Source organism: Filicampus tigris, chromosome 9 (assembly GCF_054856515.1).
Source record: "Filicampus tigris isolate MCC_2025a chromosome 9, RoL_Ftig_1.0, whole genome shotgun sequence".
Lineage (NCBI taxonomy): Eukaryota > Metazoa > Chordata > Actinopteri > Syngnathiformes > Syngnathidae > Filicampus > Filicampus tigris.
Window position 1 is genome coordinate 11061323 of NC_141225.1, and position 17845 is coordinate 11079167.

At 42.3% G+C, this 17845-nt stretch overlaps 1 protein-coding gene and 1 long non-coding RNA gene across 2 annotated transcripts in view; both read left to right on the top strand.

Annotated features, from left to right (window-relative positions):
- Positions 1 to 17845, top strand: part of errfi1a (ERBB receptor feedback inhibitor 1a) — a 56122-nt gene that overhangs the window by 6972 nt on the left and 31305 nt on the right. The gene's annotated exons all lie outside the window — the stretch shown is intronic.
- Positions 593 to 17329, top strand: LOC147141922 (uncharacterized). Its single transcript, XR_015088203.1, has 2 exons — positions 593 to 646; positions 16963 to 17329. It is a non-coding gene; the product is annotated as an uncharacterized LOC147141922 (long non-coding RNA).

The following is a 17845-nucleotide window of genomic DNA, read 5'->3' on the forward strand; positions in this document are numbered from 1 at the left end:
GACGCTCCAGAGCAGTAGACAGGAGCCCCGAAAACAATGACATGTAGTGTATCCAGATGAGTGACTCTTAAAGGCGAAGTCGCATTTGAAGTAAGGCGGCCCCGGTTGTAAGCAGCTGTAAAAACATCCCCTGAGTGGGTGGCTGGATTTAAACAGTGAGAAATTGTTGTCGCTGCCGAGGGTAACTCTTGGACGATGGAGGAGAGAGGCGAGAGCCGGCACTGTGGAATTTTACCAGGTCAAACCTTATGTAAGATGCACGACAGCCATAGAACGGAAGGGAAGGGGTGTGATGATAAGTGGCTACCGTGAATGATATTTTTGGGGGGAAATAATGAGTTGTCATTTGTTGTATCTTGCGTCTCAAGTTTTGTCCTAATGGCATGTCCTCTTTTGTACACTGACTGTTTTTTTTGTTGTTGCTGCATGGCTGTCAAATACATGAGTCACACTTCAAGGCTGCCAGTAATCGGATGATTTGATGTGCGCTATAAATCGGAGGCGTGAGTCAATAATTGCTTCTTCCTGTGGACTGACAGAAATCAGCATCTGCTGCGCACATCACACGAGGACGGCCCCGTCTGTTTATAGAAACATACCAGCTGCTGCGGTCCTGCCCTCGGGGTGTCTGTCCTCCTAAGCACAGGTTAGGAGCCGTCGCAGCCCACATGCCTAGTCATCTCAGGCAAATCTGTCTCCAGTCTCCTGTCCTCTTCATGCCTCACAAAGCTAACATAAATACACGTTTGCGTGTACACGGTTTCATCATTTCTAAGTGAGTGAGTCAGAGCCAGAGATTTCAGTTGCATTTTCTTTATTGGGTGAGTTCTGCTGTCAAAGTGTATTGTCTGCATTGTTTGCTCCATTTTCCATACAACTTATCCTGTTCGGTTTCACACTGAAGCTGGAAATGATAATATAACATCATAATTCTTGTGTGGGGTTTGCATGTTCTCCCTGTGCAAGTTTTCACATCAAACACCAGCTTCCTGACACATTCCAAAAACATGCACTTTAGATTCATTGTAGACCTTAAATCAGGGGTCTCAACTCAATTTATGTGGGAGTCGCTGGAGATAGTCTGGATTGCGTCAAGTATTCCACAAAAAGGGGTTGAAGTATTTAAAAAAAGTACAACTAACCCAATCTTCTCAATGTTTATTAATAACAGTTCTGTTCAGATCAGAACATAAAGGTTCTTCAGAGCGTGAACGATTGCTGACCTGGTCCTCTCTCGCATCTCCCTGGTACTTTGCATACTACACAGTAGAGATAGACCGATGTGCTTTTTTTAGGGCCGATACCGATTATTAGTAGTCAAGGAGGCCGATAACCGATATTTGGAGCCAATATTCATTTTCAGTAAAAAGGAAAATATTGGCATCTAAACAAAAATTTACTCTTAACTTTGTTGCAACGTCTTTTAACATGTTTATTGAACAATGTTTCAGGTTTGCATAATGTTGATTTTTTTAAAATTATCATTTCAAGAAATTTTTGACATTATACATCTCTGTAATAAAATTCTAATAAAAAGTTCAGGGAGCACCAGGGGTTGTCAGCATGTCTCAAAAAGGATAAATGAAGAAAAAATAGCTCCATGTAGTTTTCTACAGTAAATGAAAATTTCAAAATTTCAAAATGACAGAAATGTTAAACTTTCACATATCTTTGTTTTGAGTTCCACAGTTTTAAATTGATTTATTATCAGCCAGCAGAGTTTTAAAAAAGGCCAATGCCGATATTCGTCAAAAAGCCAAATATAGGTGCCGATAATCAGCCCGGCCGATAATCGGTCCATCCCTACTCCACAACATGTCTAATTAAATAATGACTCTCTGATTTCTTGAACACTGCAACTTTCTCTGTGAATTCAAGACATCAAAAAACATTCCCTCTCCTTTTTTTAAATTGGCTGTTCTCGGCAACCAACTTCTCTCGTCATGGAAAGTTTTGAAAATGACTCGGACTGTGTGTCAGGATATCTTTTCCTTTCACCGTGTGTAATTTCAGAATTACATTTCGCCGAAAGCTGTCGTGAGCATGAGCTGCAGTAGCCGGTAAGTGATTAAACAAATGCTCATTAGAACGAATGTAGGGGTCGCGTTAACATTTCACTTATAATATCATCCTGTGGGCCGCAAATGGTCCCAGGGCCGCGAGTTGTCCTTACATGTGCAAGTGAGTGTAAATTGATGTTTGTCTCTATGTGCCCTGTGATTGGCTGATGAACAGCACAGGGTGCTCCCCACCCGTTGCCCAAAGTCAGCATAGATATGTCACCCTCAACGCTAATAAGAATAATAAGAAAATGGATGAAAATGCCTCTTACAATGTATGAGGTCTTCAGTGCTGAAGTGGCAATCATATCTAGGAAATATGGCAACACTGATATCATCAATGATATAGAGACTGAAGCCATAAACCTTCAAAAATGTAGAGCAAGAGGTTGACCCCTGATGAAGGCTAGGCGGTGTAATGAGGTTAAAAGCAAAGTGCAATTTCACTTGAAAAGGTTCTGATCATATGCTTGGAAAATCCTGCTGATCATTTAGTTGTCATTAAGAGTCACAAGTTTTGTTCCTCCAAGGGACTCTGCTGCACACTGAGCGATTCAGCAGAACTCCACTCAACACTCATGCAGTGTGAGGGGTTCTGTCACAAGATTTCTCGAGTGGACGAATCTTGGCCACTGGTTTTGAGACGATTCAAAATTTCACACAGGTGGAAAATCAATCTCCGGATTATAAGCGAGCGTGACAGAGCCGCCCACCACACACGGAAAGCGATAAAAATAGAGTATATAAGGTACACAGACAGGCAGTCCTCGGGTTAGGAACGGTTTTCGTTCCTAAGCTGGCGACATATAACCCCAATTTCCAAGGAAGTCAGAATTTATGCATTGATACCCACTAAATCTCCAAGTAAATATCCAGTGTTCGTCGGCGTCTCGCATTTCTCCGACCTTTTGATGATATCCAGCTTCTTTTCCATGGTAATGGCTTTCCTTTTGGATCGACAAGCATCGCTAGAAGATCCTTTCTTTTTTACACACACACTTGGAGACAAAATGGCGGACGAAACGGTGTCGTAAAGTCGAAACGACGTAGGTTGAGTACCGCGTAACCTGAGGACCGCCTGTATTGTGATTTACAACAATACTTCACCATATTTATAATTTCATCAGTACCTGTGGATGAAATAGCAAAGCTTGTGTTAAAAATAAAGCGGCGTACCTATCATGCTGGTTACCTTTAAATGAAGAACGATCCCCACCTTTCAATATATCCCCATTTGTTTGTCTTTATTCTCGACCATATCCTCTTTCCGTAGCAATCAATCTGCGTCTTCCTGGACTGACACTCTATCTTTTTATGGATTGAAAAAAAGTAACTTAGTGCAACATATTGTATGAGGAGCCTTAGAACGCAATACAGGCTTTCAAGTCCTGATTCTAAATGCCCAATGCGTGGGGGTGAGTGGCCACTGGCCGACTGTGTAATGGTCGGGTCCTAGTCGATTTCTTAAGCATTGTGCAGTGTGCAGCGGCCCTAAAAATATATTCATGTCCATATTATATTAAGTCTGAATGCTCATTTGATAGTTAGGGCGAGAAGCATGGTCAGGAGCTCAGGTTAGAGCCGCTGCTCCTTTTGATGAGGTGGCTAGTGCATCTTGTTAAAATACCACGTAGACGCCTCCCTGGTGAGGTCTTGCGGGAACTTCCCACTGGAAGGAGGTCCCGGGAATGACCCGGGACATGTCAGGCTTGAGAAACTACAGTGTATGTCTCCTAGCTTGCTTTGGAACGCTTCGGATGCCCCAGAAGCTGGATGACGTGACTGGGGAGAGGGAAGTTGCGGCTTCCCTGTTAAAGTTGATGCCTCAGCAACGCGACCCCAGATAGCCTGGAGAAAATGGTTCAATGGATGGTTGGATGAATGGACCATTTGATAGATCGTGGTCGTGGTCCTGAATGATTGTGGTGGTTACTAAGCTAATTATTACTAAATATGTTGATGAATTAGCGGTCACGTAAATCCGACCAATTCAATATTAAAACTCAAATCCAGACCTGTGGCTCGTTTTTCCATTTTATATTTTTGATCAGAGCCAAAAATTCATGTATGAAAAATCAAGCAATTGTTTTATTTTTCATTGCCAATTGAAAACGAACAGAACAAATGGTACATGGATTTACCTTCACACACAGTTTCGGCAAAATGTTTGCATCATAGCGGTATCGGTGGACTGGCCGTCAGACTGTGCCTTTCACACAGAATCTAGGTAGATGGAATATTACCACACCTGTGTGCGCTTCCACAATGCTGACACGGAATCCCGCAATCAGATCATTAGATTAGATGCCTGAATTTGTGCCAGCGCCTCGTGTGACGTGCAAAATACCTGTAAGGCCGCAACAATTGCTCTCAACACAACAGAGTGGAAGAAATTAGTGTAGTGTCAAATCTTTTTCACACTGCACTTTGCTTTCATGGCGCTCGCTGTAGGGCAATTTGCAGGAAGTCGCAAGGCAGATGGCATCCTGGCGCAAGTGTGTCTATATTTGACGATGGTTGCGAAGCTACCAAACAAGTTAGTAGCCTGGCACCTTTACCTGCTGATCTGGAGGTCAAGTAATTACAATGGAAAGCTCTGATTTGCTTATAATGAAGAGGTGATACGTACGTACAAGTGAAGCTTGTGTTGCTATGTTATATTCCATTTGAGGCTAACATTTATATATAAAAATACAAAAATCTCACATCTCTTACACGTGAAACCAAGCTGTTACATTCAGTGTGGTGGAGATCTTCGTTCATTGCTTTGCCTTCTTTATCATGTGACTGTACGTCATTTGCCTTTGTGTCAATCTGTCAAGTGTCCCAAAGCTCTGGACGCTGAGACACCACATTTATTATTATTTCCTCCATTTTCGGCATGTTGTTTACAATACAACTCTGCCAAAATCTCTTTGCTGTTGTCATTCTGAAATCACTCCGCAACCACATCTCCCTTTGGATGTTGTGTCTGTCATCACAGCAAGCTGCTGTTCGAATTGAACATTAGCCATTTCATGTGCGTTTGCCTTTGTGATACCGCGGCAGCAAACACTCACCTTGCACGCAGCACCTACACAATGAATGGATTGTTTGACGGTGCACTGCGCGCTACTAAGTGCAGTGTGAAAAGGCCTTTACACACTTTTCACATTCCTGTCCCAGCTTTTTCGTATTGTACCATAGGGATGTAACGATTCACTCAAGCCCCGATTGGATTCAATTTTCATTTTTTAAAAAATTGCTACCATGCTTGTCTCTGTGCACTAATGTGGTTCTGCAGCCATCCACAAAGGCAATACGCAATGATGCTTGGTGCAAAAGCATAACTTGATCTACACATTCAAAATGTGCTATGCATCTGGAATGAAAAAAACGTTTTCAGAAATAATTTTCTAGATGAATTTAAACAACTCGATTAATCGATTTGATTAATCTGGCAGATCGATTTTCGATTAATCGCTACATTCCTATTGTACTCGCTTTCAGAGAGAAGGCCTCCCACCACTGTCGTGGGAAAAAATCTGTCTTAAACAGGTCGTGAGAATGGGATTTTTAAGTGCAAGGCATGGTATAGCTTGTATTTATCTCCAATCATTCAAGTAATTATTTTAGAGGTAAGTAAACTACTGCCACTCTAAATTCAGGCAATACTTCCCATGGTCCAAACACATAAGTGGCCTTGACATATACAAGTTCCTATTCCTTTCACGCCTATAGCAGTATAGACAGCCTTTCACACTCACATTTACAACCACAAACAATTTGTCTTCGGTTAACCTCAATTGTTTTTTTTGGGTGTCTTAAGCCTAAGGGAAGTACTGTATAAGTTGGTAACCATCCTGCTGACAGTAGTAGAATCTTTCCAAGTACAACTCCAGTGTAAGTGATGATGGACAGGTTGATTTATCCTTGGGTTCCTAGCTGTTGGATGGCTTCAATGTCCGATGATTATTTTGGTAATAATTGAAATCACGATTATTCAACACAACTCTAGAAAATGTTTAAACGTAATAAATATAAAGAAAAATGCCAATTTTGTAATCGTTCACTGTAATAATGGTAATTGTAATTGACTTTTCAATTAATTGCACAGCCCTCCACACAGTTACAATCTTTTAAGAGGCACGAGAAAACACTCCAAACCGTGCATGCAGGATGAAGAGTCTTTAGGACTACTGCTGCTCACAGAAGGAAGGTCGCCATCTCTATTTATGGCATGGGCTGCTCTTAATGACTGAGCTTGGGGCCTCTCTGTGTGCAATTTGCATGTTTTGTTCATGCCTGCATGGGTTTTCTCATGATACTCCCGTTTCCCCCAAAAGACAAAGAATGTAAAGTTAACTTCCAGTCAGCTTCATCGCCATGGGTGCTGACACAAGATCTGGATTTTGTCCACATATGCACGTGTAATGGCTTAAATGCTCAAAATAAATGATTTCACAATGTACAAGTGACATAATAAAGTCAAGAAGGACGATTGTGAATAGTGAACTGAGTAGCGATGTGTCCCAAGCCATCTGCGTCAACAGTCAGCTTTTGATCCATTACACTTCCTTTAGCCACCTTCCAAACCAAAGTCAAAAGAACAAGCCATAGATTAAGTACGTTAAGGCTTCTTCTATGTATCGCCACTGTCTGCTTGGAAACCAAAAAATGGCACAATACACCCAGAACAGAAAGATCTTTCTCAGTTGAAACCTGGTCAGTTGCGCTACGGTAGTACTGGCATGATCCTGCTTGTTGCAAAATGGAACAACATATAAAATATAAAAATCTACAAACACGGAGAAGTGGGCTTCTGTTGACTTGGTATTTTTGCACAACTGCTTCCCAGTAACACACACATCTGAAAGTAATAAGCTCAAACATAGGTCTCATATTTTATTCAGAAAGATGACTCAGTTTGAGCTCTAGAGACGGAGGTTTTGCGTCACTCTTGTGATCTTACAGGAAAATCCACATTGCATTACTCTAGGCAGGCGACAATACCAGTCATCACCACGATTACACATTGGTAATAGCCCTCGACATGACAGCCTGAGTACAGGTCGGTGGTGGACGTAAAGTTCTCTGGATTGGACCGCCACTTAAGTCCCTTGACTCCATAAACATTGACACATATGAGAAGAATTTTCAAAATCCCCCACAGTTTGTTTATCTTATCCAAATACCAAGATGTAACGCTCTTTCTCTACTGTGGTTCTTGATATGACCTTCATCAGTGGCCCTTATGCTCAGTCATAGTTATTGCAAACTGTACTAGAATCTGCTATCGAATCTTCTCCCATGAGGATGAGCTTTCATATCTAAGTCAGGTCCAAATCTGTCACAGCGTAAACACAGACCCGCACTGCAGACCGTCGGACGGTCTCTAGTGTGTTGAATGATGACCTGTATGTCGCTTGATTGACAGCAGGCTTGCGTGTCAAGATGCAGGCTGTGTCATTGCTATAAACCTAAAACAAAAAATGGGGACGGGGAGGTGTTAAAAGGCCATGCTTCAATTACAAAACACCTGTATCTGACTCATGCAGGGTTAATCACACACGCCTAACAGCGTGGCCCTGCTTGACACTAAAGGACAAAATAGGCAGGTAAACGGCATAATTTGATCCCAAAGTCTCTTTTATCTGCAGTTACTGCCTCCACCAAATGTTCTCATCGGTGTTCGTAAAATTCTGCGAAGCACGCAACCAATTTTCTTGAAATGTTTTGAAGGGTTGACCGCCAAGAAAGAGTTCTGCATTGAAATGCTCTGATATCTCACTGGGTGGGTCTCACATATTAATTTAATTCTGAAGTCACAATTTTGTGCTGGAAAACATCTTGTTGAAACATGTATGGTCTGAATCTATTAGCTTTACTTGTTTTCTGATATACAGTATGCATTGAGAAGCCTGGTATTGACGAGTTAAACTGTTTTATTAAGTAAAAGTACTTTGCTTTGGCATTGAAACTTCAGACTTACTTTAGAGGACTCTAATATTAGTGGATTAGTCAAGGTTTACTCTAAACTTACACTAAAATTATCAGACAATGTTTATATCAACACATGCTTTTCTGACAAATACTGGTTTCTTTTTCATCCATCCATTTTTCCGCTTACCCGGGGGTCGCAGACTTCCCTCTCCCCAGCCACTTCATCCAACTTTTTCCGAAGAATCCCAAGGCGTTCCCAGCCCGCACGGGAGACATAGTTTCTCCAGTCTATCCTGGGTCGTCCCAGGGCCTCTTCCCGGTGGGACGTGCCACATCTCACCAGGGAGGCATACAGGAGGCATCCTAACCACTGCCCGAGCCACCTCAACTTGCTCTTCTTAATGAGGAGGAGCAGAGGCTCGATTCGGATTCCCTCCCTGATGACCGAGCCTCTCGCCCTATCTCCAAGGGAGAGCCCAGACACCTAGCGGAAGAAACAAATTTCAGCTGGGTCTTGCTCTTTCAGTCAGGAGTCACAGCTCATAACCGTTGGTGAGGGTACGAACCTAGATCGACCGATAAATCAAGAGCCGTGCCTTTCGGCTCAGCTCCTTATTCACCATGACAAACTGACAAACAGCCCGCATCACTGCAGACACTGCACCGATCCTCCTGTCGGCCTCCTTCTCCTTCCTTTTCTCACTCGTGAAGAAAACCCCAAGATTCTTGAACTCCTCCACTTGGGGCAGGATTTCCCGGCCTGAAGAGGGCACTCCACCCGTTTCCGAATGATGACCATGGTCTCAGATTTGGAGGTGCTGGTTTCTTATGACTTGGCTTTTCCTGCCTTTGTCACTTAATAAATGAGTTTGTAGCTTCTACAGTGGTCCAAAAATTTATTCCACTGTTACTACTGTAGGGGGAGCCCTGGAGAAAAAAACAAAGTAAACTGTGTTTCTCCATGCTACTTTGATAGTCTAGCGAGTTTTACTGTTAATTGATTTAATACATCCGATTTTGTACATTTTATTCATGCGTGATTCGTTTGGACAAGATACTAGTCAAGTTAGGTGACGCAACAATTCACATTGATTGCGGCTAGTTGTTTGACATGGGCTTGGTGTTCCTTCACCCTAAGGCGACCTGCGTAAGGATAGCAATTTGCTCTGCGGAAAAAGCAATATCCACTTCCTTTTTTGTTTGTACAGCGCCACATCCGTTTCCTGTGTGACTTCGATTCCGATGTTGAGTGGGTTAAAAATCATACCCGGTTGTCCCGTGAAAATGAGGCTCAGGGTCAAGACGTCACTGTGATGTCATCATATTATAGCTATAGGGGTGTGAGCAACTTTTATAATGGTGAAGTGTGTTACTTCAACATGTATGTCGAGATAGTGTCAACTGCGCTTATATGTTGGTTCCTTGACAGACCGGTTTGGGGATCAGTCTGTGAGTGAATGAATGAGGGCCCTTGGTGGTTGGCAGCTCAGCATCCAGACATGCAATAGCAGCTGCTTGGGGATATACTGTACTGACTGTCATACATTTTACATTTAACACTTTGTCTCTCTCGCTCTCTTTTCCTAAGGTGAGCGCTCAGCCTCTTCTGCTTGCCATGCTCGTACTTCCATTGACCCCTGTCTTTCTGTGTTGAATAAAATAAATCCAAACCTCGTATATTTTGTTGGGAGCAATAGAAATGTGTTACAAGAGTGATATGCACTGAGCAATCGGGGTATGTGCACATCATGAGTAAGACTGAGTGACAAATGCCATTATGGGAAGCAGTTGTTGCGGTTAATTAGATGGTATAAGCACAGCGCACCTGTATAGTGCACAGTGCGATGGGGAGAAGCAGATTTAAAAGGTGATGCATGTACTGTGTGTGTGTTGGTGCGTGCAGAGGGGTGCGTGTGCCGAGGGTAAAGTGGATGGGTGACTCCACTGGAATGTGGCGCTGAGTCAGTCCGCCTGTCAGCCACGGCCATGTTTGCTCTGTGGACTTATTCACACTCTGCGACCCTTTCCGCGGGCGGGCGGTGGGGGTTATAGCCTCGAGCTGGATTTCCGGCTAGAACCTCGAAATTCCAGGGAATATAACTCCAGGAAGTTCATGGCCCATGCAACATGCCCTTGTTTTGGGTTACTTTTTCCCAATTTGCATAATTTGCGTCTCACGTTTTGATAGAACACCACATGGCCAATCCAGGGTGTACCACACCTCTCACCCAAAGTCTGCTGGTATAAGTGCCTTCTCGGCAGTGGATAGGAGAAGGACAAACACTGTAGAAGATGATGGAATGGAATTTTTCATTTATTAGGCATCGTCAATGCCTATCGTTAAGTTATAGCATCAGGCATGGTGCCAGGATTTTTCCCTTAAACAATATGTGGGGGGGGGGGGGGGGGGGGGCTGAGAGTAAAACAATTTTCATGACTTCAGGTACTTGAGAGATTGTTTATTTTGAACTGCCCTTGTGGAGTAAACATGTTTGAATGGCAAACTCCTTCAAACATATTTGCAAAGTGCGTTCGAACGTATTGATAAAATGTAGGTTAAATGCTGAAACATTTTTTCAGTTTTTCCCGTAATGCGCATGCGCAAGTAAAAAAAACAATAAAGCCATGTTTTTAGCCTACATTATACCATACGTTGGAAAGTAAGTAATCGTAATTTTTATGATTTTATTATTATGTCTGCAGTAATTGATATCCATTCGGCATAATGGGAAATGTGGCCGTGGCTGCAAGCTATTTAAGACACAGACTGGACCAAAGACATAATCAGGAATGCCTGCGTTTGCGGTGCTCGTTTCATATCTGGTGAGTTATCGTGGCCATTTGGTTTAACCCATTAAGGCCGGGAGCGCATATCCGCGTTTCTACCACTAAAGCCAGGAGCGCTGTTTCGTGTTCCTACCTTTAAAGTCGGGAGAGCGTATACCTCATTTTCTTTTTTTAATCCAATTCTCAGTCTCCTAGCCAATAAAATGCATCGGAATATACACGTGATGGTGTCGTGACTCCTCGGAGGATGTCGGTAATGTCCGCCAGTAATGGAAGTGAAAAACACGACGCGCTTGCGGACTCCAAACCAGTGGAACCAGTCGAACGTGATATATGCTTAAGATATATGTTTGTCGACAATGACAATATTGACGTCTTTGTAACAGAATAGAGAATTGTATTAAAAATACTTTAGATATACATATTTAAAAATGAAAAATAGTGCTTCTCTTACACTGAATCAAGATATTTTTACATCTTCGATTGAAACAGTAAAGATCAATAAACTCAGGCCTGTGTGAAAGCCACATGTCTAAGATTTCAAATTCTTTTGGCATTATGTTTCTATCTGCTACAGGGGGTGAGCTATTGATTATTTTCTAGGTGTTGAATTTCCAGGAAAACTTGAAGTTTTTGAGGTTGACGACCTTAGGTTATGTTTAGCCAGGCGCTCTAGGCCTTAATGGCTTAACTTAACCCCTATGTCTTGAAATGTTGAGTAAGTAGTCAGTAATTCTGAAATAATGGCAAGGTGCTTGCTACTAGTGCGAGCTAGTAACTGGTAGCTAACTAATTCAGCGATGAGCTTCGAAGCACATTAGCTCCATGTAATTTAAGCTCTTAATTTATTAGCATTATTGTTTGTGAGGTTTACCTTAGTTTAGCTTATCTTGATTTTTCCCTCTCCATCCTAGAACACGTCAGCAACATAAAAAGTAGCCCTACAATGCCGTCCCACCGAGATTGATTACGTGATTACGTCATCTTTGTTTACAAACTGGAAACTTGTCATTCGCAATAAAAATGACAAGAAGATTTTGCAACCACAATTTAGTGAGCGTATAAACAGTTTGCACAGATTCTTCTCTTTCTTCTGCTACGACGCTTTCTTCTTTGTATTCACCCACTGTTTAAAATCTAAACAGATTCAGTCTTCAGTCTTGGTAGTAGAACAGATGGTTTGGTGAAGATGACTTAATTGTTGGCAAATATATGGCCATCTGTGTGGTGTGCTGCATTAGTCATCTCAAGTACACCACAAATTAAAGAAAGAAGCTTTTTCCGTAATGTAAAAATTGCTCAACACAACCCATGATTGATTCACTAATCCATGAAGAGGTAATAAAGCCATTAACCATGACAGTAAACCAAATCAGAAAAGACATTCTTCCAATTCGATTCGACTTTGCCGTTTTACTTTGCATACCAACACGTTGGTATTCAATAGTTATCACATTCATATGTCATTTGAGAATATGACGATCCGCAAATGATCCTGGAGGCCCCCGTCAAGCCTCAAACATACAAACGTGTCAGCAGTGTTCACCTCCCAGCCACCCAGCGCTGCTGAAAGTACGTGTGTAGACAGCCACGTTAATCATACGCCTGTATAACACATCCCTTTTTGGCTCTATATTTCATGTGTGTGTGCGCCTCTATCTGTTGGCAATGCAGAACACACCCTACGCGAGTACACACACACACACACTTCCACACTACTTGAACCCTAAGGCAGAATGCCAAAGAGCTGGAGGAATGTGACCCGGTGACCTTGGCTTGCAGACTTCCACATGGAGACCGGACACTAGGATGGGGTGGGGGGTTTGGGGGAGGGGTGGGGGGGCACTTGGAAAGAGGGGCCAGAATAGCCACGGTGTCTGGTAACGGCAGACATACAGTGTTTGTAAACCACGGACATATGACACACGCAGTCTGCAGTGCATATAGGCACATGTCTGTGCTGGGTATAAGCGCAAACATGCACAGGTGGTGCTGCGCATAGTTGCTCATGTTCGAGGTTAGAAGACGGGAGTTGACTTTTTGGATCATAACATTTGTTTTGAGTGGCACACTGCAGGTTCACCTTGTACTTGTTGAATCCCGACTTTCCTGTTCCTGTGCAGCGCCTCAGATGATGTGGAAGCCTTAAGCAGCGAGTGAAGATGATTGTTTAGTATAGCCCTGTGGGTGAGGTAACATACTTGGTAACTTCCATCAAGCGCACTATGAGATTTTTGCAGCCAATTAACAAAGAAATGTAATGATAGTAATGTAAATGTTATAATGAAAGAAAAGTATAGTGTACCAACATATGTTATAAAAAAAACATTTTTAATACACAGAATCTAAATAGTCTATAAGTATAAAAATATAATTCATAGAAATTGAATAAATCCAAATGCTATTTTTATTTTCTGGGTTTAAAATAGTGGTGTCCTGTGTGCATGATTCATAAATATTCCAACTTTTTTGGTGTGGTAGAACTTATTGTAAGTCTGCTCTTATAACAGAAAAAAAGATCATAAAATAAAAACACTCGCACATGTGTGAATCTACTAAAAACTCATTTTAGTGAGAGATTTGAAACAGGTCTTCTTGCAAACCATCATAGTATGTATAGGACACACAGGATTCAGAATGGTGTATTGTATTCCACAGCCCACTATGTTCAATGAAAAAAGTAATACATAATAAAAGTGATGAGGTTTCCGGTCAAAACATGGACCGCAAATGTACAATTCTGCACTTGTGTGCATGCACGCTTACTCCTAAATGCATGCTTCAGCACTTGAACTGCATGAAGCACACAATGATCGCATAGTGCCAAGCGGTTGCACAATATGCTGACCTGTTTTTCCTTCCTTCACTGACTACATGCAGTGGGGATCCAAGTCATGCATCAAAGATGGTAAAGATTAGGTGTACCATGATTGACAGAAATATGCTTATACGCCACAAAGAGGTGATTGCATGTTGTTTGAGCATGTGTTATCCAAAAAGCGGGAAAGGTGCACCCATTCCGTTAAGGCAGAGGTGCATTGAAAATAAAAAATAAAAGTTTAGTGTAAGTAAATTTTTGTACACTTGTCTGAGCTAAGCCCCACCCTCTGCGCTTGGTGAAAGGATAAAGGATAAAGATACTTGTGACAGATCAGGTCCAACCAGTCACTGGTGACAAACATTCAGCGTTGCCCCATGATAGTCCGACAAGCTAGTCTGCATGAGTCATTCAGTGCTACGCTTTGATTTTTTAAATGTTTATAAGTGAAATGCGTTAATTCCAGAGATTTTCTTTCTTGAAACCATGCAAACGTAATAGACAGCTCCAGTTTTGTGTTAGTGTTTAAAGGACTACAATTTTTTGTTACAGTGCTATTTTTTCACCACGGTACAGCAGTCGATTTCATATAAAGATATATTTCCATGGATCAGCGTACAAACAAATAAAAACAGGTGATTCAAAATTACAGTTCACAATTACGCTGAATGTAGTTGTTGTAATTCGTGCGAGCCCTGTGCTTGTTTTTGTCTTCTACACTAACAAAAAGTGTTTCGAAAAAGTGGTTTTACTCAATTTTATTTCGTCGAGTGGTTGTACGAAATACAATGATCTGAATCAAAACAAATGTCTTAATTAGACTATACATCTATTTAGAAAATGTACCTGGAAGGTGGTTTTATTTTGTGCAACCACCTCATGAAATAAAATTGAGTAAATTAAAAATTCAATTTTTTTTCAGTATATGAGCCGGACAGTCTCTTCTTGTGTTCCATAGCATAGTATGTTGTAATACGAGACACCGTAGTGAAGCTCCAAAAAATAGTAATTTCTCTTTAACTTGAATTCGAGGACAGGCTTTCATATTTCGCAAGGGAACGTGCTTCCGCTTTCACACTTGTACATTTTACGGCATTGTGCTGTACTATGCACACAGTGTTGTAATCTTAGTCATATGTTATACATACAGTCTGCTAAAAAATCTGGATTCTTTTGGTGGTGGCGGCGTTACACTGTGGGCAAGTGTGTCCAGTCGGTACAGAACTGCCCTACACTTTGTGAATGGTACAGTGACAAGCCCATATTACCTGAATAACACCATTAATCCAGTGACTATTGATTAGTGACAACATAGACCTAATTTCATCTTCATGGACAACAATGCTCCAGCAGGTTGCATCATCAGGGAACAGCTGTTGTAGACTGGTGTACCTCAAATAGAATGGCCTGCACTTTCTCCAGACCTGAATCCTGTGGAAAACCTGTGGGATCAGCTGAGTCGCCGTGTAGAGGCTCGAAACTCTGCACCCCAGAACCTCAATGACCTAAGGGCTGTTCTTCAAGAAGAGTGGGATGTTATGGCCCAGCAGACAATAAGTCAACGTTTGAACAGCATGAGACGTCGTTGTCAAGCTGTAGCTGATGCTCAAGGGCACATGACGAGTCATTGAGACGTTGACATTTGTTGTTGTGGTGTACCCACCATTGTTGTTAACTTTTGTTTGAATAAATTGTTTGAGATGAGGAAATCGCCAGAGTTGGGCATTTTACTAGAAATTGAGGGTCCGTCAATCGTTATCCGTCAGCAGTGCGGGTACCCATCCGCTGTCCGTTTATCTGCCATTTTGTCCGGCCGGACCAAATAGTAATCGCCCGTAGGCCGGTCCCACTATCATTTTAAACAGGCTTCCGCCATCGCTTCCATGGATGAGCTTCTCAGTTAGAGTTTGATCTGTCTAACCCCCCCCCCTCCAAAATAAAAACACGTCACGAAAATAGACAATTACATAGACAGGCTTCCGACTATGCTTAGTCCCACTATTTTTTTAAGTGTCCCATCTATCGTTTATCGCCGACAAAATGGGCATCCGTCATTTGCGGATAGGCAGACCGGTCCGTCACATAGGTGGTATGCCCAGCTCTGGAAATCACCAGTGCATCCTTCTACCTAAATGTCCTACTTTCATGATATAACGATATGATGTAGCGTGAACTTTTTACATTTTCCATAAATGTTCACCTGAAAGCCGAATATCCCTAACTTGCGAGTAGTGTAAAGACTAGCTGTGATCAGAGTAGCCAAAGCTAGCAAGTCTAACCACTCATAAACAACCATCTTATTTTCTTGTTCTCAGACCAGCGCAGATGTAGGAAGGGTGTGCCGCTTTCTTGGCCAGACATTTCACTGATCAAAGAGATTTGGCAGCTGACGGGCAAGTCAAAAGTCCTCTGTAAATTGTCAGATATGTAAACAAGATGCCAAAAACAGGTCATTAGTGATTTGTGGACTTGAACCTTGAAACATCGATGCAGGGTAGTAAAGTCGACTCCTCGACTAATCGGAGACACCGCATCAGAGACGCAACAGGTAACATAGTATTAATATGCCTCTGTCTTTTATACACAAATTAATGCTATATTGCTGCTAGCATGTGCGCTTTCACACAGTGACACGACATCCCACAATCAGATAACCTCAGTGCATGATGATGAGAATACTCAACACAACAGGGTGGAAGAGGTCAGTGTTAAGTGTTAAACTTCACATCCTTCTTCTAGCGTTGCACACAGGCGATGTTCCGCCTCCGTTACGCATCGGATAGCTGTGAAAAAGACAAGCAGTGTGAAAGTAGTTCGAACTTCTGCAGAATCGGGCATTTCAGAGCAAAAAGAGAGGACCCAACAATCATCCACCTGTGGCTAAAGCAAGGAAATGACGTCTTTTATACTTCACACACTGACATCACCACACATCCAATTATCTGATTGTGGGAAAGCCATGTTGATGTGTGAACACAAAGAGACGGCAAAGTCCGGCTTTGTTGAGGGCCGTGTAAAAGGCACAGGCCAAAAAACAAACACCCAAAAAAAAAACAGGTCTACTGTTTGGTCTTTGATGCTGCAATTTTATGAAACCTTGTGTGAAAGAAACTACAGATCTCTGTCTGTCAGGGATTACGTTCAAAGTCAGAAAAAAAAAACCCTGGTCAACTTCATTACCCCATTCTGTGCCATTTAAACACAAGAGTAACGTGGTAAAAAGGTGGAAATGTACACTTTTTATTGGCAGTATGCGAGCGGCCAGTGTTTTATAGACCCATGTGATTGCACACACTGCACTTAAAGTACTGAATAGCAAAGTGATAGAGTGACAACTCCTTGTGTGGGTGTGTGTGTGTGTGTGTGTGTGGTTAGTGCTTGTGACCTGCTGGAACACACAGGTGCAGAATCTACCTGAGGCAGACGGTCTGGTGCCAGAGGATTGTAAAGCAATCAGATGGAGGTAATATAGCTCTCTGTCTATCAAACAGCTGACAGGGCAGGAAAGGAACGTGACGGTGATGCAGAGACAAACAGATTCTGAACCCCCACGTCTCTCTCAATATGGCAGTCTGTATTTCGGACTCTCTCCATCACTGTCATTCCAGAAACAGACTCCCAATGCGGCTCCACATGGGGGTAGAGTTACCAGTCAGGACCGTGGCACTGTAACAATGTTGCATGTTGAACAAAGAAAACGCTTCACTTCACAACTCAAAACCTAATAAAAATGTTGACTTTATTGTTTTGCCTACAGTTGGCATGATCAACTTCTTATGTGCTCTGTAGGGACCATGCTAACAGCGCTACCTACCCCCGCAGCATCTATTCAGGTCAACTAATGAGGGATGCCACTGTCCCTATGGTAACGAGTGAAACAAACAACGTGTGGGTTTTGTATGAAACACTAGACTTAAATCAGCAGGCCTCACAAAGTGTAGTTTGCGGGAAGAGACGGTCTGCACCCTCCTGGTGTTTTTGACCATGTTCCTGCCCTTGTGAGAGATGTGTGGGAGTTTGACAAGCTGTCAAACGCTAACCGCACTGGGGGAAACTCTGTAAACAAAAGAGTTTGCCTCACTTTAGTCCAACACACTAGCACACTTTGATGGCGGGTTTATTGAGGTTGCCAAAGGATGAGGCATGAGGCAATTTATGGAATCTTCTTACTTTAAAGTAGGGCCCAACCGAATAATCAGACGGCCGATTTAAACGGGCGGTATCTGCTTCTTTAAAATTGGCCAGGTTTTTGACGGAT